Source organism: Rhamphochromis longiceps, linkage group LG10 (genome assembly GCF_057381845.1).
Source record: "Rhamphochromis longiceps isolate RC_006_pf linkage group LG10, R_longiceps_female_GT1.1, whole genome shotgun sequence".
NCBI classification, from domain to species: Eukaryota; Metazoa; Chordata; class Actinopteri; order Cichliformes; family Cichlidae; genus Rhamphochromis; species Rhamphochromis longiceps.
Genome location: NC_140566.1, coordinates 18883085 through 18902212, shown reverse-complemented (window position 1 = coordinate 18902212; position 19128 = coordinate 18883085). Strand labels below are relative to the sequence as shown.

The window sequence follows — 19128 nt, the reverse complement described above, 5'->3', positions numbered from 1 at the left end:
ACACACACACACACACACACACACACACACACACACACACACACACACACACACACACAGGCAAACATGGACATGAAAACAAAAACAAACAAACACAAAGTCGACAGAGACACTACCTACTGTCGGTGAAGTGGAGTACATCTGTCTAGAAGACTTCATGGCAACTCTGTGTTAAGCCACTGTAGCACTCAAGAACCAGCACACGCCCTGAGTCACACACTCTTGCCTTCTAGTCTCTCTCCTCTGACCGCTCTTCCTTTTCCCTTTTCCTTCTCTCGCTTTTCCCTTTTCCATGCAAGGCACACGCACTGAAGAGGGCTGAGCGGGGATGACAACAAAGGGTGGGACTGTAAATTGAAAGTCCCTCCTACTGTCAGTGCCGTTTACAAGCATGAGCTCACTCTATGCCCTCCTACTGCTGTGCTCTGATTGGCTGGGAAACCTAAACCAGCAAGCAAGATGTATTGCATCATGGGCCAACAATTTGCGCTGGACTGGGGGGGTGTGAGTGTTGGACAGAAAATCTTAAAATCCAAAGAACATGTTGCACAAAAGTCCTGCTGAGTAATAATTAAATTTGTGAAATACTTTGCACAATGATTAGAATATATGTTATATTTGTATAATCTAGTATCCAGTTATGAGGAATTATGTCATTACTTGGCCATCCAAGCATGCAGATGCATGCTTGCAGACACATTTAGGGCAGCCAAATAAAACAGACTTATATAATTCATGAAGTCACTTACAAAAAAAATAACTTTAAGTGAGAATATCAGAGCATATGCCCTCTCCATCTAGTATCAAATTACACATATGCACGGATTAAGACGGACACTCTGAACTGAAAAGGGGATCATCATTATGAAATTTCTTGCCGTGGGATAATTTTGCACTCAATCCCTTAAATGACCCATCCTTGTGATGTGGTCAGAGTATAATCTGAAGCCAGAGGTGACGATTCTCTGACAAAAAACATCAATCTACATTTAATCTGTTCGGATTAAGTCCAGTCCTCTCTCCTCCCACGCTCTACTTCCTCTGCACCCACCCACACACACACCTACCTTTCCAAAATTCTGTCATCCTAAACTCAAAACGCAGACTGATGTGCTAGATGTAACAGGAAGTAGAGGGATAAGAGGATGAAGACAGAATGAGATATGAGCAGCCGTCTGAAGGGAATTTATTGTTGCCTCATCGATGTTCTGGCACAGTTTTGTACATTTTTGTGTGGCATTGTATGGCACTTTCAAAGCGCAAGGAATTTTTGTAGCCACTTATAACTGTTAAACAAGCGGTTTGAAAACTTGTGCAACTTGATAGTTACAAGATAGCACTTACTAACATGTCACCATTGGATGAAACAGTCTATGAGCACATCTTGTTTTTGGGTTCCATAGAGAGGGTATCTGGCATGACCAATATACTCAATGCATCACTGCAGCATGGGCCACCTTTTCAAAAAGGCCCTTGTCATCTCTGCAGTGAGCACTCGCACTCAAAAGCATTATTAGTTCTCCACAGTTTCTGCTGAAGCGACAGTTCGTTCAGAATATATGACACCTGCAGTTATTAAATGGGAAGAAGATGAACCACCACTGGTATCACCAATGAGCCCCTTGAAATAAGTAAAGGTAATATGAAAGGAGTGTGCCGAAAAAGACCTTTTTTCTCTTTTTTATTCCAAAATAAATAAAGATTGCAATTAAGTCTTTTTCATTTTTATTACACTAATGCTTTTGGATGAACACACAGCTGCAGTTAAACCTGCGACTTGCGTAATGTCAACAGTCAAAAGAAACCGTTCTGCCTCAGGGTTGGAGTAATGACAGCGATGAAAGGGATGTTCCCTTAAAACCCCAAAGAAATAAAATCCAACCCTCACTTCAGGGAGTGAACAAAAAATAATCAAGTAATCAAATAGCTTTCACGCTGCGTTTGTTTTTAATTATTTTTTTGGTGGGGCCTTTGGTGTTCTTTTTCTTTTTGTCAGTCCTGTGAGAACCGACACAACGTGGCAAATGATGTGACAAGAAATGTTACATAAGCGTGAGTAACAAGGGGTTGCTGTACTTTCTTGGAGCCAATAACATACCGGCTCCCAGTGCTGCACATGGGGCTCCCAGTGCTGCACTGTGGCTCAGGGGGGTTGGGAAGCGCATCTGTAACCGGAAGGTCGCCGGTTCGATCCCCGGGCTCTCTGTCCTGGTCGTTGTGTCCTTGGGCAAGACACTTTACTGGTGTTGGCTGATGGCGCAATATGGCAGCCTCGCCTCTGTCAGTCTGCCCCAGGGCAGCTGTGGCTACAACTGTAGCTCGCCTCCACCAGTGTGTGAATGTGAGAGTGAATGAATAGTGGCATTGTAAAGCGCTTTGGGTGCCTTGAAAAGCGCTATATAAATCCAATCCATTATTACCTGATATTTTGCCATTTTTTGCTTGATCTTGTTGTCTGTTAGGTGCTCTACCTACATGACGTAGTGTTTCTCTGCCAAACTCTCTGGAAGCTCAGCTGAGAACATTTGGAAAGATGTGGAAATGATGGAAATTCAGAGAATTAAAAAAAAATCTATCAGAAGCAACACAAGGAACACGCAAATACTGCTGGTTATTTATTCTACAATTACAAATTGAACAGGAAAGATGAAAAGGAACATGATACTGAGATCTCAGAGACTGCTGTGATGGTGCTAGAGTTTGACAGCTCCAGGTCTGACACCATTCCTCAAACACACATAAGCTCTTTAATTCTGAGTCATACTATAGCCCCACAGCAGTCACACGGCAGCCAGCAATCACATAATAAAAAGCATACCTCACTCTCAAATTTGTTGTTACAAAGACATATACACCAGCATAAAATACAAAGATGGTGTGTATAGTCCAGCACGTGTAATCCCCCTTTGTGTGCTCAGCAACCTTTTATTCTCTTGCGCAGTCCACTCTTAAATCCCTACATACATGTATGTATTTCTATATATAGAGCTATCAGTTCTCATTCCCTTCACACACCAGGCACGTGCCCAGCATTGCAAACGCACTGTGCAAAAGCACAGGGATCCTCAGATGACCAGCATAAAAATGACTCCAACATTAAGAAGGAGCCAAACATTCACATCAGCCTCTCTTGTGCATAACTACCGCACATAGTATAGACCTGCAGTTTTTTTATGCATGCTCTTGTGCTACATTCATGTAAACTGGCTATAGCATCAACACTTCAAAGCATGGCCACAAAGTCCTCAGTGTTCGTTTGTTTTTTAGTATCCATCAGTATGTGCGAATGTGTGCAAAGTTACCAATGAAAAAAATAAAGAGCATCACAGCAAGTACTGACCTGCATAATGCTGGCTGTTATGCCTGCATAAGGTTTTATTATCTCAGGTTTTCTAACTGAATTCTCGGCAAGTTATTGTCTAAATACAGATCATTAATTCACCAGACAGATTGTTTTAGGTTACGTAGATGCTGAGACTATATACATCTACTATTGTAAGAAAGACCAGTTACTGTCAGCATGCAGTAAACACAGGTATACTGTACATGAATGTCACTTGACTGAAGGGTAAAAAGAAAATAGTGATGCTTTCTGTCAAATACAGTGGCAGTTATCAAACTGTCTTTACACAACGGCTGGCCTCAGGGAAAGCAGGTGTGTGCATGCATAAATTGTGCAGCGGATGTTCCACTTAACACAAATTTCCTTTCGGCTTTGCAAACTAGTGGAGGCCAGTGTCTAAGTACCAATAGTGTTGACACATTTCCTTCTGCAATTATTCTGTAAATGTTAAATGTCACACTTTTTACTCCACTCTCTCTTCTTAGACCATTAGTTCTATATTCTAATTGTAAACTGCTGAAAAATTAAAAATTAAGAATGACGACTTAAACAATCTAAAGCCTCAAAAGGGTTAAGGATTTTGGATCCCGCTGCCCACTATGTCATTTAGTTTGTAAGAAATTACACGATGTATGTCATTAAAGAGTTTCAACTAGAATTGTTTTTTTCAAGCTGTGTCCATGAGCATAAAAAAAATAAACTGCCAAGCAAACTTTTCCAAGTAGAGCGTCGACTGTCTCCAAGACAGCCTGGCGAAATTCAAACAGAGCATCAGAATGAGGAAGAAAGCTGATATAAGTGACTCTGAATGTGGCAGATAGACTGATCTGTATCGATCTACTGGGCTTTTCCTGCACAGCCATCTCTAGGGTTTACAGACAATGCTCTAATAAAGAAAATAGAAAAAATGCTTTGTTGATGCCAGAGGCCAAAAAATAATGGGCAGACATGCAGTGTGCTCATAGGAAGGCAACAGTGACTCAAATAACCACTCGTTACAGCCAAAGATATGTAGAACGGCATCTCTCAGCGCGCAACATGTTGAACCTTAAAGCAGATGCGCCACAGTAACAGAAGAGTGCAGTCGGCTTCACTCATGTCAACTAACTTTGGACTTGTTACCTGGTCTGATGAGTCTTGATTTCTGCTGCAACTTTTGTATGTAAACAGCATGAAAGCATGAATCCATCCTGTCTTGTATCAACAATCCAGGCTAGTGGAGGTTGAATGTGTGGGGGGTAGGTTCCTGGCATATTTTGGGCCCCTTAGTGCCAACTAAGCATTGTTTAAATGCCACAGCCTACTTGAGTATTATTGCTATCCCTTTATGACAAAAGTGTAACTGTCTTCTGATAACCTGCTAGCAAAGTGTAGCTAATAAAATGGTCGGTCAGTGTATATAATCATAGTATATGAGCAGAAGTTGGTGTTTCAATTATTGTCGACCTGCTCATTCACTGATATTGCCACTATTGCCTACATGTTTTCATAGTAGTCTGTTAGCTAGTTACTGCATTGCCTTGCTTGTTTTGTGCTGGATGGCAATGTGCATCAAGGTCTGTCAAAATAATATTATAATTCCCCGCTAATAGATTATTTACACATATTATTATGCGTTCAGTACTGGCATGTCATACCCCTAAACCCTTTCTGATGATGAACTTTAAACAACATCACATCATACTCTGAAGTCTTCATAGTTAACTCGCAAAACCTGCAGAATAATTGGCAAGTACAGCCTCTAAAATCAGTGTAGCAGCAGAGTAAAGCTGTACCCTGGAGCAACACTTTTTAATCCTTATGCATTTGCTGGAGTTTAATGTTCAGCCGATACACCTCTGGAATAAACCATAAACAAAACACGTTTCTGTGTCTGCTGCAACCTGAAAGCCATTTTATCCATCGACGTATTCACTTTAATGCAAACAGAACTTCATCAAGAGATTCTTGCATGAATAAGATCGAGGCAGACATCAGCACAGAAGTTCAGCTGCACTAAGCCTTGAGAAACAGATACACAAGCAGCTCAGATAGGGAGATACAGCCTCCTTCACATCTCTCAGTGTGTATGATTAAGGGCCAGTGTATGAGAACTCTCAAATTGTAACAACCTCCTAATACGTCACCAAATTTGGAGAGAAAAAGATGCAACCCCTGTCTTTTTGGCTCTCATTGAAATTGGCATTCATTACTCTTGAATGGTTTTTACACAGAACATCAGAACAGAATTCAAATAGCCATTTATGAGCCTGTAACACAGCAGTGTGTACAAATTTTATCCCACAGTGTAAAATATACTCCAGAATACTAAAGGTAGATACAGCACATTCAAAGAAAATGACACAATTCGCAGATTCTTCCACTTCTTTCTTTTCCCTACCCAACTCTGCCTTTCCCAGCAGAGAGAATTATTTCAGTGAAAGAAGAGCATGTGCCACGGGGTAGAGGAGCTGATCCTGAAATAATTTGTTTCTTTAAATAACTGGGGGAGTAGATGCCCTGAGATAAATATATATTTACATAAACAGATAGTTTCATCTAACATGGCATAATAAAACCATGTGATATTAATTTCAGGTACGCTGAAGTATATGGGACCTTCTTTATCTATGGGTGTTTTGGGTTTTTTTTTTTTTTTGTATTTAGCAGTTCAGGTAACCATGTGAATGGGAATTTTGCTCACATGCCCATCACATAGCAGAAACCATCACCACATAAAGGAGGAAACTAACTCTCTGGTTGCAAGGGGCAGAACATCTTGTTTCACTGTGAAAATGTATTTTCTCATGGTGCTCATTCTAAGCAGGCCTTGCCATGCTGAATCATAAATGTGCATTACAGCTGGGATCCCTAACAGGGTGAAAAGTCATTAACTTGAGGGGATTAGAAATTCCGTCATTTGTTCGTCACGCCGATAGGTCAGCGGATTAATCATTTGCACATCCTTTAAACTCTGTGAATAAATGCTGTGCATAAATACTGTACAAGCAAAGACCTGGAACGAATGTCTAAAGCAAACTCCAGGTGCACAAAATAACAACTCAGTTTGACAAGACTTGGACCAGAATGACGACAGAGACAAATCAATACCTCTTTGAATCCATCTTAATTCAAAAGGACTAGGAAAGGTTTTCAAATGTAGTTTGGAAGTATAGTTCAGGATTGCAGGATTCTAGTGGATTGCTGCCTCTCTCTAAAACTATACTATAATAACCAGTCATTTGTGATGCCAAACCTAATGTTTACAGTAGTCTGTCTGCTTTTAAGGCCAGATTGCTGCTATGCTGGCAAACCAGGAAAACAGGGAGGACGGACTGCTAACTGACATGTTACAAACACTCACACACAAACAACGTGTGGTTCTCTGGCAAGAATGATGCAGTGGATGACAAACATTAAGTGCTACCTTGTATTCACTGTCCACACACAGCAGGACAGACCAACACAGGCACACAGCTAAAATTATCAGTTGGTCTGATCTGAGCCAAGCTGTGCAGGAATGTGTCACAGGAACCGCCTGTATCAACATATTAACACACCGCTCACGCTCCTGCACGCAAGTATGCATGAACACACGCATGTGTGCAGGTGTGCAAAGCTTCAGCTGCACATCACTACTGTGGAAGGGTACCATTTAAAAACAAATAAATAAAATGACAGATTTTCCCCATACACAGATACTAATAGAGTTTAGATGATCTTTCAAATCAGCTGCCTTCCTAACTGCACTCAGCGCATGAAGAAAGCATTTTTTAAAATGTTTTATTTACAGATGTTTGATCAAAGCTGATTAGAAGTGCTTTTACAATTTTAATTTGATCCCAGAAGAGCATTCAGACTCTATGAGCTACAAAATATCATCATTAATCCACAGTAAATTCTCCTATTTGCCCTGTGTATCTTTAAAAACATTGTTTTTGTGTCAGGCTACAGCCTGTAATATGCTACAACATTAAACCTGCTGATCTTAGCAAGTGCACACTATTTTACAACCACAGAGACACCACAGTCTTAATTCTTTAATTTCTAGCAGTGGTAAATTGTGGTATACAGAAATCAAAATAACTTTTGTGGTTTTTATTTTTCATACTTATTACAACATGTAGCACAGATCACATCTTCCACAGGCCTGCTTGGTATGCAGCCATTTCAGTAACTATCTGGGATCTGTTCTAGGATTACTGTCATGACAGTAATTATATCAGTTTGACATAAGCGACCCATTTATTCCCCAGTTGTATATACAGTATATTCACCGGACACCCTTACCTCTACCATAGAGCAGGAAATGTCTGTGTATATAGTGACAGATTTTTTTTACCCTCTCTGGACATTCAGATCACAGTATATAAAATATATGAACTGCAGCATCTCTGTGCAGCTATGCGTAACAGAAGAGTGCCAAACGGAAGCTTTGTTTGCTGTTGTTACATGAAATGTTCTTACAGTAAGGACTTTACTATTGCTGAGCCTCCCCACAGGGACCTGGCTAAATATATCCAGTGACATGACTACGTCTCTCAGCGCCGTCACTAAGCTTTCACTACATGACTCTCTACTTACAAATAAATACAGCTAAATGTGGAAAACCTGTTATTTATCACACAGATAAATACTGTGCATATGTAAGCATACACATACAGATTTATTTTTGCAAACAAACAAGGGGCAAGAATCCACAAAGGAACACTTCACTGTAGGGCTGTTCGATATAACGATACATATCGGATGACGATATAAAAACGTCTATCGTTTCATTTTACGCTATCGTTTGTTTCGTGGTGTCGCAAAATAAACTGTTTTGATGGTCACTGTAGTGGCTATATTAATTTCTTAAAGTTCTCTCTTTCTCTTATATTTTATATAACCACACTACGGACGGTAAAAGCCCCTGTTTTTGTGCGTTGTGGTTAGCAACAACGATGGTAATAGCATCGGGTGTCCGCTTGTTTATGTTACTTTCACAATAAAGCTCAAGATCCTGTTGAGACTTTTCAAAATAAACTAAATCACGTGAAAGAGCAGATTATTTGCGGATGAGAATTAAAAAAGAGCCGCCGGGTGCTAAAAAAAATACACCTTAGACTCAAACGTTAGAACAGGCTTTTCCCCGCAGCACGCTGTGTAATAAATACTCACAAAGAAAACGGCGGCCTTTACAATTTATGTCTAAAAATGTATAGTTTCATGCATCGGTTAAAACACTCGACTCCAGCTACATGACGCGCAGCTGGAAACACTTCCTGCAAGACGAGCTGCCCGAGATTTACAGAATTTACACAAAATGTTACATTTTTGTGATTTATATCGTTATCGGACGATAGAATTCTTATATCGGGATATGAGATTTTGGTCATATCGCACAGCCCTACTTCACTGCTGCAAATCCATCTGTGCCTGGTAAATCTATTATCAGAATCAGCATTATTGTCCAAGTATGTGTACACATACAAAGAACTGGGTTCTGTTCTCAATATAAACAGAATAGCCCAAAAGAAATGGACACTACAGACATTATCAACATAAAACAATGTGTATCAATGTATTATGTATATAATATACAATGATATGTTGGCCAATAATCTTTGACTTTACTGATGTATTTTTTTTTGCCACAAAGGCACAGATAAAAACCAAATTCAAATAAAAACGAAATAGCAAATTTACAAAACAAAGTTCATGTATGCCGTTGCATCTCTCAGATGGACTATAATAAAAGACACACTCTTCTTCAGACTTCACAAAGTTAAAACTTAAGTTTGAGCTGCAAAGACCTGATCCCCTCACTGAGGGGTTCATATCAAAACAGCAACAAAAATTTGACAGTGCAGCATGGGTTCAACAGGCACCACAATCATCTTAACACTGCTCAGGTCTGCAAGGAAGACAAAGAATTAAAAAAGAGCAAGGATGGTCATCTTCACAAATCATGCTCAGCTGTTACTTTTGTGATATATGATGTAATTAATATATTTCTCTCATGCTGTTAGTAAATACTTAACTGTGGATGTAGGGAACAATTACAAATTTGAGCATAACAGCTTTCCAACACTGTGACAAACACCCTAACAAGTCAAATAGGAGTGTATAACAGCTACAGCACAAACAGAGCTGAAAATCCAGTAGTAACAGTATCCATTAATTGTGTTTTCATGGTTAAGTTTACATCTCGCCTGGCTCTCACCCTCCCATGCAGCTCCAGTGACATTCCTCCCGTGCCAGCTGGACATTCCAGTCTCCACTTCCCCCCACGATGACCAGAGGTTCTCTTTCAAACCTCACTCAGTGTCTCTATGAGAGGCACCTTCTGGCGTGACCAATCACGGAAGCTCCACTACCCCTACATCTGTCTAAGACAGCCCAATCACCTCAAAGTCACAGGTATTCCAAAACCCTTTAATAGCAGCGCCTGGCCCCACAACACTCTCACTTTCTTCCCTGAGAAGATCACAAGAGCTCCTCAACAGTCAAGAACCTGTATTATCCATTTATCTGTCCTACAGTTTGGGATGTCAAGGCAGTCCCTGAACGTGGGTTTTTCCTAATTTCAGGATTATTTTTTATAATGAGACGGTTCTGTTCATAATTTTTATGGACAGAATTTCTAGGCGCAGCCAAGTGGCGGAGGGCTTTCACTTTGGTGGCCTCAGAATCTCATCTCTGATTTTTGCAGATGATGTGGTTCTGTTGGCTTCATCGGGTGAGGGCCTCCAGCTCGCACTGGAACGGTTTGCAGCCAAGTGTGAAGCAGCGGGAATGAGGATCAGCACCTCCAAATCTGAGGCCATGGTTCTCAGCCGGAAAAGGGTGGAGTGCCCACTCCGGGTCGGGGATGAGTTCCTGCCCCAAGTGGAGGAGTTCAAGTATCTCGGGGTCTTGTTCGCGAGTGATGGGAGAAGGGAGCCGGAGATCGACAGACGGATTGGGGCTGCAGCTGCAGTAATGCGGACGCTGCACCGGTCCGTCGTGGTGAAGAGGGAGCTGAGTGTAAAAGCGAAGCTCTCAATTTACCGGTCGATCTACGTTCCTACCCTCACCTATGGCCACGAGCTGTGGGTAGTGACCGAAAGAACGAGATCGCGGATACAAGCGGCAGAAATGAGCTTCCTCCGAAGGGTGGCTGGCCTCTCCCTTAGAGATAGGGTGAGAAGTTCGGCCATCCGGGAGGGGCTCAGAGTAGAGCAGCTGCTGCTCCACATCGAAAGGAGCCAGCTGAGGTGGTTCGGGCATCTGACAAGGATGCCCCCTGGGCGCCTCCTGGGTGAGGTGTTCCAGGCATGTCCCACCGGGAGGAGGCCCCGGGGCAGACCCAGGACACGCTGGAGAGATTATATCTCTCGGCTGGCCTGGGAACGCCTTGGTATTCCCCCGGATAAGCTGGAGGAGGTGGCTGGGGAGAGGGAGGTCTGGGCCTCTTTGCTTAGGCTGCTGCCCCCGCGACCCGGCCCCGGATAAAGTGGATGAAGATGGATGGATGGATGGATGGATGTTGTAATTATATTTTCATTACATAAATATATTTTTCTGGTAGTAGTTGTCACATTGATGCAGACTGATGCCTTATCAAGCTTATATGCCAAGTACAAGTGTGCTTGTGTTACTATTTGCTAGTTGTCAGAGCTAAGCATTAGTGGTTATGACTACCACTGAATCCTCTCAAGGAAACGCTGACAATGGCAAAGTTAGGGACACAGTCTGCTGTTGCTCAGTCATTTATGGGTTGACCATGTCGAGGAAAGACCTCCATCTCCTCTGCATCACATGTATGGGTGTCAAACAGGCACAACTGTCGCTGACAGAATTGCTGCAGAGTGCAAGCCAAAATCCTGGAACACCATTTGCTAATGTTGGTGGCCTCAAAACCTGGTCCCAATGATAAATCCAGCTCTGCCGGCACTTGAGACCCTGGGGCTGAATTTCCCCCTCTTTTAACCAGTTCCTCGACTCTGAAGGGGAGTATGGAGAAGATAAGAATGACATTAACATGGAATTCATAGATGACAACGGATAAAGATGAGGAGGATGCTATTTGCACTCCTGATCAGTAGCAGCTCCATTAGCGGGGAAACTCAGGCCTTTCCATTTCCCCGTGAGGTTGACCTATATGAGATATACATATATAGGGGTGGCTGTAGCTCAGGTGGCAGAGCAGATCAGCCACTAACCAGAAGGTTTGCATGCCAAATATCCTTGGGCAAGATACTAACCCCATGTTGCTCTCCGATGCATTCATCGGAGTGTGAATGTGTATGAATGTTAGATACTCAGCACCTAAACTTAGAAGAAGTGCTTGTGTGAATGGGTGTGATTGGGTGAATGAATTAGTTGTATAAAGCGCTTTGAGTGCTCAGACAGAGTAGAAAAGCGCTATATAAGAACCAGTCCATTTACCATAACCAGTCCATTTTACAAGGATGTGGCAGTCAGACTGCCCATTAACTAGCCTGGAAAGCTGGATGCCAAGTGGGAGAAGCAGATGCTGGTACATCATCTCCACCCAAATCAAAATCCCACACTCACGTCACCAAGGCCAGCTCTCCCATGTAAAAAAGGGAATATTTCAAAGCCTCCATGTACCAAAAGGTTTACAAGTCAACATCACAGCCTGTCTACTCATCACTGCTTTTGTTACATGTTGAAGTTCAGGGTCTGGCTACTGAGCTGGGGTTGGCATTTGCTCACTGCCTAATTTTGTTGTTCTGTCCTGGGATTTACTCACAATGTTGGAGCCACTCTCAGAACTACCTTTGGACTACATTGACTTAAAGGCACTTCCACTCAAAAATGTCATATTGCTTCCTTTTGCAACGGCAAAAACAACCAGTGATACGATTTATCTAGCCATACTTCCTGTCTGCAGTTTTGCCTCCAACTTCATCGTCATCTCTAAGGTTATCCAATCTACTTATCTACCTACACTGGAGCTACTGGCTATTTGCCTACTGCCATTTTCCAACGACAGCCATGGGCAAGTTCGCTTTGTCCTGTACACAAAAACCAGGAGAACATTTGGTTACCAGTGTAACCTGGTTCTCTGAAAACCAAGCAAGGTATCTCACCAAACTGCCCAACTTGCACATACATGAAGAATGCCTGATACTTGGCCAGTGGGCATTATGAAAGGGATCAGGGGACCCGTGTCCTGGAAGTGATTGGTTAGATTGGTGTCCACAAGGCACTTCCTATATTGAGATCTTTCAGATAATTAGGGTTACTCTGGTAACCAAACGTTCTCCTGGATCACTGTTTCAAGAGTGCTTCAAGTCTCAAGGCTCAAGAGAGCTCTGTTAAAGCCATCTACTAATTCCCTCATATGCCTGAAAACAAAGTGAGGTTGCGCTAGGAAGGATTTATATTGAGATCAAAGTGTAATACTGGTGACAGCTGAAGTGTAAACCTCCTGCATTACATTTCACTTCTAGTTAAGATATTTCAGAAACAGAGAAATCAATCTTGCCCCAAGTTTAATGCCACAGCATTATTACCACACAGATAGCTTGGAAAGATATATTTTTCTTTCTAATAGGCTGTAGAAGGATGTCACCTAACATTTGTGGTGAGAGATATTTTATCTTATAAATTGTGGAGAATAAAAATTACAAATTGGTGTAAGCTGAAAACAGGTTGTGTTTTCATACTTTAGGCAAACCATTTTTATATATAAAAAGCTTTTAACAGCATGCTGCTACAAGCCGCAAATTACATTTTGGAGTGTCTCAGAGTCTGCAATCATGTCAGATTATGGACACAGTAACCTATTCACCACAGATAACTACACATCATCTCGCCACTCATCTATAATCACAGTCAAGTCACTCTCATAGAAGGTGTCTTGCATACACAACCAAGATATGGTTATTCAGGTTATGTTACATGGCAAAAGCCAATCACAGGCCAGCAAATGGCCTGCACCATTATTCAGCATACAGACAACATAGGGTGTGTGCATCCACCAGTGGGAGGTAGGGGAAATAAGGGAGAGTGATGGAGTGGAGAGGGAGACATGAGAGGAGGAGAGGTATGCACCCTCCGCAAAGGGGAGAAAGGAAACTGTGTAGGTGGAGCAAATATGTGCTGGCATATCGGCGGGATGGCGTTGAAGATAAGATGGGATGTCAGAGGGGAAGATTTTTACTTACAGCAGATTCCTGACAGATGAAAGAGAGGTGGGAGGAAGTTTCAGCGTGCTCTCCTCCGGAGGGAGCGATATCCGTCCACAAAACCTGACATTGTCAAAGCAAAAAGCACCTCACACACAGAGACTAGTAAGACAGACAGAAGCAGGGTGTGTGTGCGTGTGGGATCTGGCTTTAACACATGTATGTTTGTGCTAACAGGAGGGAGAGATAGAAGCTGAGAGAGCGCGAGAGAAAGAGAGAGAGCCAAGAGATACAGAGATATTGTACAAGCTGACTGGCTGGTGTGAAAATGGGAGGGGGCCAAACTGTCCAATAGTGTAACAGATGAGCAGAGTGAAGAGGAGATGGCAACAAAGACAGATTTTTTTTCCCCCTCCATTTCCTGCTCTCGGTGTCCCTTAACTCTTCTGCCTCTCTTTTTGATTGCGTGTGTAAGGATAATGAGAAATATCCAACAAGCCAAACTGTGAGACAGTCACTCATTGACATGAGGAGAGGCTCTCTTTTTGCATAGAGATGTGGAAGATGAGATGGGAGGACCAAAAATCGCCTGAACCCTGTTGGAAACTCTAATTTAGTTGGACATCAATTTAAAAGAGTGATGAAATGAATTATTAAATGCCATATAAAAGAGAATCAGAGGAAGGTGGGAGGTAGGACATCGTCTTTGTGAGTTATTTAAGAATCTAGAGAAACATAGTGGTGAAGATGGGAAGTAGCGTAAAGAATTTTGACAGGCAAACTGCTGCAGTGTTTCTTGTATGATCCCTATATGTATGGACAGAGCAGGCACCGTTTGCCTCAAAAGTGTGAGTGGAGTGCCTGTGTGCATGCGCCTGGGGGTTGGGACCGAGCTGTCTTCCCATGATTTTTGCTGCAGGAACACTATGTTGCCATGGAGACTGCATCCAGAGCAGCAGAACACGCAGATGGCTGCTCCCTCGCTTTCCCAAACCGTCCAGTTAGCTTTTCATCCCTGACATGAAATTCACAAAAGCTGCACCTTCTGAAATTAAAAGAAAAACCTCCAGGTATGGTTCAATAACTGAAAAATTACAATTTTTGCCAATTTGCATATAATGCATTCAAAGTGTAAATCACTGGTATGCTTTGTTGAAGTTCATAATCAAGAACTAAAACAAGATCTTATAGTAAATATAGTGAAAAAGAGTTCATGTTTCACCATCGCTCACCTGTGGCAGAAAACCCAAATTCAGACCAGAATGCAGGGCTGAACAAAATGGTGAGCTTTATTTTAAAGCGGATGATAACGTCCATAAAAGGCAACTAAAGGGTAAATAATCCAGAGGCACTGAATTAACATTCACACACACAGACACACACTGAGGGGTAATCAGGGGGATGAGGCACAGGTGAAACTAATTAGGATAAATCCACAGGGGAAGTAAAAGGAAATGCAAAGCACTGGTGGCAAATGACTACCAAAATAAAACAGGATTTGAGGAATGATAACAGGTAAGGCAGTGAAAAAAAGCACAATATATATGTATATTTTAAGGAGATTTTAAAAAGTGTAAGCTTGTGTGAATTAAAAATAAAAAGGTATGTTTATAAATGTGTGCACATATGTAATTGATCTGTGATTACAGAAACACGTCTGGTTTTTAATCAATTGATTATTTCTCCTTTCTTTAAAAGCAGCTCCTATAACAGCACTTAAGTCCCCAACAAATTTGCCTAAGGGGACAGTAAAGTATGTTGTATCCTATCTCATTTCTCCAGGTTTGTTCCAAAGAACTGAACCACAATTAACTGAAAGCACCTTCAGCACACCTAGAGCTAATACTGGAAACAGTCAAAAGCCAGATGACCTAAGAGCTCTGACTGGGTTAGGAAGAGTGAGCACGTCAGAAATCTACTGTGAGGCCGACCAGGGGCAGATCTAGAGGAATTCTTTTAGGGTGACACAAGGGTGGCATGGAAATCAGATGGGATGGCAAAATCAAAGCCATTTTGTCACACATATGCAGGTATTACATTCTGTAATATGTACTACACATGGTTAAAATACATCAACTGCAGCAGGTATACACATGTTTCATATAATCATAGTCTGTAACTTTCTTATGGGTTTTAACCCAAATGACTAAACATTTCAGTTACACAAAAAAAATGTGACCTTGTTGAAATCTGAATTGCCCACGGTATTAATTCAAAATGTGCTCTTGCACAGTTATTGGTCTCAGTTGTAGCTATGCTCAAATTCCTAATGCCAGCTTATTTTGATTCATATGCAAAACTACTGTGGCACTAGGGGTGGCACATACCACCCCATGCCACCACAGTAGATCTGCCCCTGAGACAAACCATTTGGGGCTTTATTAACCAACAAAAAGGAAAGGGAATTCTACACTGTATTGGGAGCCAATGAAATCCTTTCAGTACTATTTTTTAGTAGTGTTTTCTTTCTTTCTTTCTTTCTTTTGCCTCACAGCAACAAGAGGAATTGTGACATGTGGCATAAGTCTTTATGTGTTGTCCAAACACAAAACAAATACACATCAACAGGCATGCCTAGGGTCCCTTTTTATGTGGGGCAACACAATATTTTTATTCCTTGTCCCCCTAAACTACATCTTGAGCCAATGTCCCGCATTTTGACTGGTTGGCTCTGAAGAACATACACTTTTCTGAAGTCTGACTATTACCCAGAGTATATTAAGGGATGGCCTTTTATTATAGCCAGAAGAAGGTCGCCCTGTCTATTGCCATATTTATAAGGGAAAGTTACAAGTCACCAAAAAGTCACAACCTTTCCAGATTTTGTTAATATGATGAAAACTACCACATAGAAAATGAAACTATTATATTGTTATTTGGCTTTTTTGATAATTATTTTTCAGATTTGCACACAGGGAAAATAAGGTGTCAAGTCAATCAGTATGTGTGTGCCATAATTGGATAACAACAGCTAAAACTGTTGGTTATGGCTCAAAAAAGGCATACCACTTTATGGATACTCTAAAGTGAAGCCTAAAAGACAATCTAGGTCAATCTAGGCATGCATATCTTTATATTAAGCGAGAATTTCTGTGCAAAACTAATGTGATGGATACTTTAATAGACATGCAAAACATGTCCTCTCTGTCAATAGTGCTGCTTCTAAAATGAAATCAAAAATGACTGAAAGTAAATTTGCCTTTGAAGTTGCAATAAAAAATAAATTACCAGAGAAGATATTAATATTAATTGCATGCTCCAACACTGACATTTACCCAGTTAATCAATGAGCCCTGCACTGCTGGAGCTCCCTGATGCTAACACCCATCTCACCAGCGAACAGCCTAATGTGAGTAACCACTTTCAGCCCTGTGCAGGATTATTTATATGTGACTAATGGATATGACTGCTTTAGGTTACAGTGATGGCAACAAATGATGTATCAGAACATTAAAAAAAATATAGTGATGATAAAAATAAAAACAAAATGTGGTCAAAGGGGAAAACACACACATACACAAAATAAGTTGTTATATGAATTGTATGTACTTACCCGTCCATTTTGCAATGTACAGTCCGGCTGCTAATAAATGACAGCAGGTAAGTGTCCAAAATTATTTTCCACCTGGATGGAGAATAACCGGGATTAGCAACAAACCCGCATAACTCAAAGCAAACAAACCAAGCACCTTCGACATTACGTTTGAGCGATTCACCCACTCCTTTAGATTGTGTAGAGTTCAACAACACAATATGTCATGTGCACTTCACCATAGATTGCATTACTTTTGTCAAAAGCATGAATTTTAAAACTTTTATTTTGTGGATTCCTCTGTGGCTTGGCACCCTATGATTAACCTCGGATAAATTGCGCCATCTACTGAAAGATTTGGACCCTGCAACGCGTTCATATTTAATATGGATATCGATGAATTGTTTTATATGGTGGACGTACATGCTGTGCAAAACCCCCCCAAAAAAACCCATAAGACCATAAACCGACAAAGTATCTTACATGAGATCTCAAATTTTGGTAAAATCAGAACAGCTATGGTGTAAATACTTTTGGTTTGAAAGTATTTACAAAGTAAAACACGTGTGATGATTTTGGTATGTGAGAAGCACGCTGAAACTTTCAATAAAGAAACTATTTCTCAGTGATTAATGAGATAAACGCTCGGCACGGATAGACAGGGAAATAAAATGCGCAGACATAACCGTCGACACACAGCCACATGAGCACTGGTGTCTGGCTGGCCATCGCAGAGACCTCGTGGCGCAACGGTAGCGCGTCTGACTCCAGATCAGAAGGTTGCGTGTTCAAATCACGTCGGGGTCATATCTATTTCTTCTTTCACACGCTTGCAATTTGCCTTAAATTTGCCAATTATAGCGGAACAACAATACAACCAAGGTGTCTTAACGCTGAACGTGTTAATTCCTTTAAGAATGCGTTTACGCTGACCGTCTACCGACAGTACCTCCACGCGAGTCCAGTTAATTTTATTAATCTGAGTTTTAAAAAATCTGAATGAACCATCATAACCTGTCAGAGTAACTTCACATCAGTTTAGCACCGCATTAAAATGTACACGTATGTGGTGATAGCCACGGAGGCTGAGGAATGGTCTTCAACCAGAAACACAGTCCTGTTTCCCCGTGGTTAGACACGAGAGCCGAAAAGCTTAACCATTCCTTTCCCCCTGTAAAGCAGAGGTGCATCACAGAGGATCCCTGACTTGAAGTCACATTAAAGGTTAAAGTCTAATGTGCTGTTCTGAAAACACGCTTGAGTTAATCACGAGTGGATTCTTAGTGGTTTTCCTGTCCAACCTCAAATCTAAATGGAGCACTTTGCAAACAGTCTAACTCCTCTAACTATTACTACACTAGACACACAAACAATTTTCAGCAGAATATATTAAAACAACACCTGTCCACAGACTAAAATCACTTTCCTATTATGTTGTAATACATTATATTAATATGTTTAGTGTTTATCTACCTTTTTGGTCCAAACTCCAGTCCCCACATTTAACAAAACAAACATCCAGGGTGGTCACCTTATTTGCTGGAAGTCTTGTGTTCCTTGGTTGTCCTCTACATTCCCTTTTAGTTTTCTGTGTTATGAAGACAATGACTCCCTCTCTCCTCTCAAATGTTCCTCTCTGCTTAAATGCTTCATCACAAAACAAGTTGAAAGTCTCCCTCCCTCTCTCACTTCTCAGTCCAAGTTTCCCCCTCCCCACCTCCTTTCTCATCTTTCACTGGGACACACTAAACTCCGAACACTTCATTAGCATGGCCCTGGTGAGAGTGCAGCTTGGCTAAGACAGCAGGTCACCTCTTGTCCTAGGGAGTTGACTCACATGAGACAGACTCACTGTGCTCAACAGTCTATCACAATGGTCCGATTGTACACTGGAGCGCTAGTTTTACATCAGACAGGCCAGTTGCTGCTTATGTACCGCTCCTTTAATTTCATCTCCACTTAATGTAGTAGCCTATGCTCTGAAAGTAAGCACCTCTGACAAAAAGAGCTTTTTACATGCTTATAGCCACAAATTTGTCAGACCAAGTAGTCCAAATCTTTCCAAAACTCCCTATTCACTCTACCCTTTAATTTGAAATGCCAGGCAACTGCAAATGTCCACACGGAGCACTTGCTGGTGGGAGGGATGGATG

At 41.5% G+C, this 19128-nt stretch overlaps 1 protein-coding gene and 1 non-coding gene across 5 annotated transcripts in view; one reads left to right on the top strand and one right to left on the bottom strand.

Moving 5' to 3' along the window:
- The window catches only part of trim3b (tripartite motif containing 3b), a 32734-nt gene extending 14125 nt beyond the window's left edge, over positions 1–18609 (bottom strand). For 2 of the 4 annotated variants that reach the window (XM_085420724.1, XM_085420727.1), the window contains exon 1: positions 121–313. The gene's annotated coding sequence lies outside the window, so the exon portion shown is untranslated. Of the gene's footprint in view, positions 1–116; positions 314–16996; positions 17069–18448 lie in introns of those variants that run through there. The other 2 variants (XM_085420726.1, XM_085420725.1) reach the window with 2 other exon arrangements.
- On the top strand, positions 17711–17782 carry trnaw-cca (transfer RNA tryptophan (anticodon CCA)). The gene has a single exon. It is a non-coding gene; the product is annotated as a tRNA-Trp (tRNA).
- Positions 18610–19128: the final 519 nt, after the last annotated feature.